Here is a 7,174-nt window from a genome sequence, read left to right on the forward strand (position 1 = left end):
GGGGGTGTGTTGCTTTACCTTTGTGTGCGACAGCAGGTTTGTTTGGAATGGCATGATCTGTTATTGTTTTGACGTTTGATTGTAAATATATTAATAGCATGTTTCTGCCTTTACGCTGAAGCAGTGCGTATTCATTGGTGTTCTCAGGCCAGTGGAAGGGTAAAGGGGGGGATACACGTTTTTGTGTTTCTGTTATGAATTCTGCCAAATGCAAACCCATTTAAAAAGAAATGTTTAAATGCAGTGCTTGCTTATCATTCAGTATCTAGTGTATGTTCTCTAAATCTTTCTGGGATAATTTACTGAAATATATGTACTAAAATTCACCATAAAGTTTGTTAAAAATACAGAAATATGAGCACACACACACACACCTGGATTGCAGGGGTTGTGCCAACAGTCTCTTATTAAAGTGATCAACAAGTGTGGTACTGTCCAGTTATACACTTTGTGACTGCTAGTTATGAATAATTGTAATTTCCATAATGCAGTGTCAGCTGTAACACTGGAATATATAATTGCTTTCTATTTTAGCCTACAATTCACGATATGGTAAATGCATTTGTAAGTGTGACTTGGTTTGTGGTCTACATGAAGATGTGTGAATACTGACTTATTTCGGAGGATAATTGTTTCCTTCTAAGAATTCTTGGAAGGAAACGGGCAGGAAAATTTATCCACAAGAAATAGCTGAGAAGTGACCGAAACTGAACATGAAGAATTGCTGTATATCATGACTGTTAAACTGTTCAGTCATGCCGCTTCAAAATGAATTTTATTGTGTGAAGAAAACGATGTGCAGGCCCCCTGTACATGTACACTTCAGCAGCAGAAGTGCTTGACTTGGAAAGATGTGACCTATGAGGGCATGATGGGAAGGCTCTGCCATATTAAAATCACCGAAGCATAGAGTAGAAACGCTGTTCAATCAAGAAGCATTGTCAAAATGACTTGAACATTTTGGACACATTTTGATCATCTGTGGCAGAGGTAAACATGTTTTGTTTTTTTTGTTTTTTCTAAGTGTTTTCCAAAAAACTTACTGCATTACCTGCATTGGAGCAAAGGGAATACAAGGTCAACTGGTTATTTTCATGGGGATTAATTTTGCGAAATAGTCAGGCTTCCCATAGTCTTCTGTGGCTAAAATCCAAGTCTCCATCAGGTTTGCAGTTCTTCAATAGCTTGTTGGTGGTATCCTTTCTTCTTTGATGTTCATTAAAGTCTGTGTGACTGTTTGTGCCTGTCTGCCAGTCCTACAAATGTGGTTATAAATAGTAATTCTTATTTCCCAACAATGATAAAGACATTAAAACCGATTAAGCACGTTAACACGTGGTGGTGCCTCAGTCAAATTTGCCAACAGATGTGGGTTCTCGAAGAGTAACTCGTGCGCAAATCGCTAAACCGCATAGCTTGACAAGCTTGGGCTTTGATCTTCCACGCTGCTGGCAGACCGCATTCCTCGGTGGTGACGCGTCCTTAAAGCTGTTGAAATGTTCGGCGGCAATGCCTGACAGCAGTGCCAGCCACTGCTCCTTCATGAGAAAAGTGCAATCGTTGTACCGGTCCACAGGCACCCTGAGCTTCATGGTTCATTAGAATCACTCGGCATCATGATGCTGGTCTTTTTTTTTTTCAAAAGTTACGCACAATTATAGCGAGGCCATCTTATGTATACCGAGATTCTATTCTACCACTAAACTGTACTTAATGCTTAGTTTACCTAAAAGCTAGATAGTATCTAATACTGCATCAAGCCGGGCCTTGAATACCCCCAGTGTATCTGTCTCCATGAATTAATGAAATGGCCATCCAAAAAATCTGTTTATTTTAAATAACAATTAAAATGTAGTTATTGTGCTCCCAAACATAATTACTTGTGAAGTGCCATGTCAAGTTGAATTTGGTAAAAAATGATTCATTGTTTTCTCTAATTCTTCGGCCAGACAGTAATACCCAGGGATGATCTCTTAGGAAGCTCAGACGACTGCAAAACACCTTAAAAAAAAAGCTTGGTTCAGTTCGTAAACCAACCAAACCAAAATTATCTTGCTTTTCTTCTGTTCTCCATGCCAAGTGTTTTCAGAAAGCCTGACAGAACCTGTGGCATCTTAGCATTTGTACCACACATTTGCACTTGAGTTACTGCTTCAAATTTATACCAAATTTTTGGTTTCTAGGAAGGCATCATTTCAACTGAAAGTGTTATTTACAATGTTCAGATTGTCAAATTCATGATTGCTATTAAAGAGCTGGAAGGGGGGGGGGGGGCGTGTTGCATTCACAAACTGGAATAGAGGGCTATGGTTGGTAGGGCAAAAATTGCTATTGTGGGACGGGTTAGCTTAATAGTTTCATTTGCTTCATTTGCCACCTTCCTGATTTCCTCTATTACTGCATATTTGTTACACTGAATGCTTTCAGATCTTCAGACAAAACATAATATTATACAAAGGGAAACTGAGTAAACACATCTTAACTTTTTATTTTGTTTATTTAATGAGAAGTCATCAAACACCCATATCTCCCATGTGAAAATTCCGTTGGCCCCTTAAATTTAATAAGATGGCGCTGTACGTAATTAACACTCTCCCGTTATCAGCCCTGTGCATGGAACAGATGGATCATAAATGGAACTCACCAGACAGGTAAAATATGATATAACTCAGGGGCTGGACTACTGCTGCTGGTTTTTTGTTTTCTCATTTCTGAGAGGGAATTAGAAAGGTGCTTCTCACATATGAACAGCAAAGAGATGAAATGGGTCTCTGTTCTAGCCATGCAGAAAGATGAGATCATGTAGGAGAGCCAATGAGCACTGCAAGGGAAAAACATGTTTTCTATTTGTGAGATATTTGAGGCTTAAGCTTAGGTCGATGAACGGGATCTTTACTGTGGCTCTTGTTTTGAAGAACAGCCAGATTTGGTGCAGTTTATCTACTGTACAAATCTTCCAAATAAAAAAAGTCTCAACTGATCGAAAAAGTGTGCTATGGGCAAAAATGTGGGTCCATGGAGTGTCATTGATTTGCTCTCTGAAAACAGAAGAGCATTGTGTTTATAAAATACATTGCAATAGGCATATGTTTCCTGATTGTTATTATTAAAAATTAAAAATTACTGCTAAAAATGAAATTGACACTTGCTGTATCACTGCATCCATTAAGAGCAGTAAAAATGATCTGTATGTTGGAAGGGTTCAGTTAATTTTAGTAATATGGCTTTCTTTTTTACTTACACTATAGTGCATGGTTCAAAGTTGAAGGTGGCTGGCTTATAATAAACTGAAGTGACCGTGTAGGCTTGCTTGACTATCTACTTCCTTGTGATTGACGGTGTCAGATTAAACATAAATAGTATGCCGGTCAGAGCCTTCATGCTGCATTTTCACCATTTTCTGCTAAAATACAACTCAAGGTGATAGGTCAGAATCAGATTGATGTCATTTGGGTTTGGGATAAGTAAAAGCTGATGATGATTGAATGTCTTGAAACAGACACACTTAAGATGATTAATACTTTGAAAGACCAGGGTGATATAGTGGGATAGAGGACCTCAAAAGCCTAATGGTCTGACCTCTGTCCAAAGAATCGCTTTCAAAGGTAAATGCATGAATTTATTGTCCTGTATAGAGTCACAGGATGCATCATGGGTCTAGCTTTCTATGTGTTCCTGTTGTATCTGTGTGTAATAATTTCTTATATCCTTTACCTCTGTACCTGTAGCAAGCTTTCTGGTGTAACACCTGAAAGTAAAACAGGAAATAATACACTCTTAGAGTATAAACAGTTCTGTGTTGATGTACTATACTCAAGAGTATTACACATACAGTGAACCTGGGACACAAACCCAGGACCTCATGCTTACAAGACCTACTCATTTGACCATGAAGCCTACTGGCTTTTGGAAGATTTTAATTATGCTAAGCAGCACTATGCATTATTACCAGGCACTTGCATCACAAGGTATTTTAACTAGAAAAACAGGATCCACACACATGCGTTACAAACATACCAGTTCAGGAAATGTTTCTAATGTTGCCAAGCAGTGCCAGGAAATTGAACTCAAAGTTAGATCACTGGTTCTGGTTTGTGTTGAAATTAATGAAAATACCATACCAAATGCTTTTTATATTACGAGAGATATATAGACCCTTCATCCATGGTCCCACAAATTCACACAAAGCTATGGCTTTGTGTCAAGCCTGAAGTTCACCTGAACATGTAAAGTTCCCCCTGGAATGGAAAGAAAGAAAGAAAGAAAGAAAGAAAGTCATACAGACAGGCAGATGTTACCCTTTTTGCAATGATTACATACCAAAACAAATATTTAATTCAAAAGTTGTTTATCCATCAGGCTATATTAGCCTTAATGCTGACAGTAACCACCCTTATTGATTTGCCAAGAACCTTTTTGAGTTATCAAGAGTTGTCAAGAGCTACAAAGAATCTTTTTTTTAAATAACAGAGGGTTCTTCGTGTTCAAAGGGTTCTATGAAGAACCTTTAGCCATTTGAAGAACCCTGCAGGAATCTTTTATAAACAGTGTACTGAATGAAGTCTTTTCTGTGGGTATTATTATTAGCACAGTATCTTTCTAATGAGGGTATAATTTTGCCATGCTTCTTTGCTCAGCCTGCAGCTAAATGCTGTCATCCTGGAGCGACTAGTGCTTACGAAAATGAAAATTCAGTATCATCAAGCAAGGAGTAAATACAGTCTATTGCTGTTTCACCAAGGATATTATACTGCTATTCATTTCATACTACAAAGCTCTCATCAAACAAAGGAGGCTTTAAGAAATATGCACCCACTACTTTCTTCTTTGTTGGAGGTATGAGAGAAACTGCCCAGTGATGCTTTCTGGAAAGAGTTGAAAGATCAGCTCAAGAGCAATGCTTGGTGTGTGGTTTCTTTAGACTTTGCCAATGTGCAATGTAGACGGATTGCAAAGGTTTATTCTCACTGCTCTGTTAACAACAGGAAATCTATTAGCCATGTCACCATCCAACTTTTTAAATGCAGACCTTGTGGTCAGAAACCAGCATGGTGGCTCTGTCACTGACCATTCTATTTCGTCGACCTAAGAACCATCTTGTGTCATATGATTTAAGCTTCATCATCCATTTATGTTTCTATTCATATCAGCCAATGAATCTGACAGATTTTTTCATTTGTAACTTATTTATCTTAGAAGGCAATTCAATCAAAGCTTTCCAAAATGGCTTGGACACCAGAGTGATACATTTAAGATTGTTTCACTCCTTGGCATGATATGCGCAATGTTTCCCTGAAATCCAAAGCTGAAATAAATGTATCATGTTTCAGTAAAACAGCAAACTCGCAACAAGTCCCATTTACCGGAATATACTGTGAGTGCTGAGTACTTCCTTTAATGTCCTTTCTACGGGGGTATGATGTATGATGTGTATCTGAGTAGAACTCTAAAAAGTCCACTCGCCATTGGCAACTTGAACCAATCATCATATCCATTCTAAAACAAAATATGCAATCACAGACTTAAAACGCAGTTCATAACTATGTAACTATGTAAGGAACTATGTAAAACCCTTTCACTGGGCAATACCATTGAATATTTTGGGTAGATAATTAACATGGGGCAAACTCCCTCTCTTTTTTCTTAAATTTTGCTCATCTTCAAACAGAAATGGTTTTGTCTGCCCGTTGATGGGCTGTGGAAGGAATGTCCATGCGCTTAGATTACATATCTGATATATAATATCTTAGGGGTGGTAGGGTGAGTTTCTGAGTTCAAATTGTCGGAACACAAACAGGAAGTGAAACATTAAAGTTTAATAACAAAGACAAAGACAAAGAAAGCTATTTTTGGAACATTGATCAAAATGATTTTAGAGATAAGCTACACATCAAAGCTCCTTTTAAATTCCTCTTTGTCAGCTCTCTGTATTGCACCATTCTCTGTATCATGTGAACCTAATTCTGCTTTAGGGTTTGACATAGTTATGATTCATGATATCTGTGTGACTGTAGAGGGAGATCTAAAGAGTTGACCGGATATGGCTCCATTGACTTTCAGGGAAAGAGTTGTAGAATTCCTTTGTACTTACATTAGCACCACAATTGCTCATTGATTTGTACATCTTTATTGAGACAAATACATTTTTACCTGTCATCTCTACAGTGTTCTAGAAAAATCCTATTTTCCGTGGTATCATGTCACAAATGAGAGAACAGACTCAGTGCTTTGTTATCTTCTTGTCAGTATGAACGGAGTTGTTTGAGTCGTAGCCATAGCGACCACATGAGGGCAGAGCCTGACCAGTAATCAATTCCACATGCACAGTGAGATTCAAACTAGCCTATAAGAAGTCCTTCTGTTTTTCTGGATATGGATATGGAGTTCTGTAAAGAAAAATTAGAACATAATACATTATAAAAGGTTGGGTTAATGGCAATGATTCTGCCATTATTCAGTTAAATGCGCAATAAATATTAATTCCGAGAGTGGATGTGGGAGTGTGTGTGTCTGTGTGTGTGTGTGTGTGTGTGTGTTATTGCAATGGGTGCAGGGGGAAGAGGCGGTATTGAAAAGAGATATTTTCTGGGAATTTGTTTTCATTTTCATGTAATTACTAACGCAAATGAAATATAATTACATGAAATAAAATATGCTTCTTATGCAGGAAACAGGCAAAAATATCACTATTTAAAAATATCAATACCAAATCCACAGCCAGTGGGCAGTATACAGACAACATGAACTAAATGTATAATGTATAATCAAACCATTAAAAAAAGAAGGTTTGAACTTCCCAATGGGATTCAAGTTGCAGCCCTTGATCTGGGTATTCCTTACTGCACTAACAGGCAGCCCCAAAGCATGTAATTGGTTGTGGTGTCACCTAGAGTGGGAGTGTGTTGGCAGTTTGGTCCTACTGTATCATCAGTAGTGCTAACTGTGCATGAAGTGTACCCGCTGCACAACAAACATAATGTGTTTAGCTAATCAGTATAGGGTAATTTATGAGGATATCTTAATGGCTGTCAAGAATTCCTTTCTCAGTAATATTTAAGGATAACCACATAATCGTACATAAAGTGGCCAGTACTTTTTTCATCCAAGCTCCTGGCTAATGTGATTGGCTGGGGCAAGTTTGGGTTTTTTCTGTAGACCCGGTGTCTGACTTGAA

The sequence above is a fragment of the Anguilla anguilla genome, chromosome 5 (genome assembly GCF_013347855.1).
Source record: "Anguilla anguilla isolate fAngAng1 chromosome 5, fAngAng1.pri, whole genome shotgun sequence".
In the NCBI taxonomy this organism is placed as follows: domain Eukaryota; kingdom Metazoa; phylum Chordata; class Actinopteri; order Anguilliformes; family Anguillidae; genus Anguilla; species Anguilla anguilla.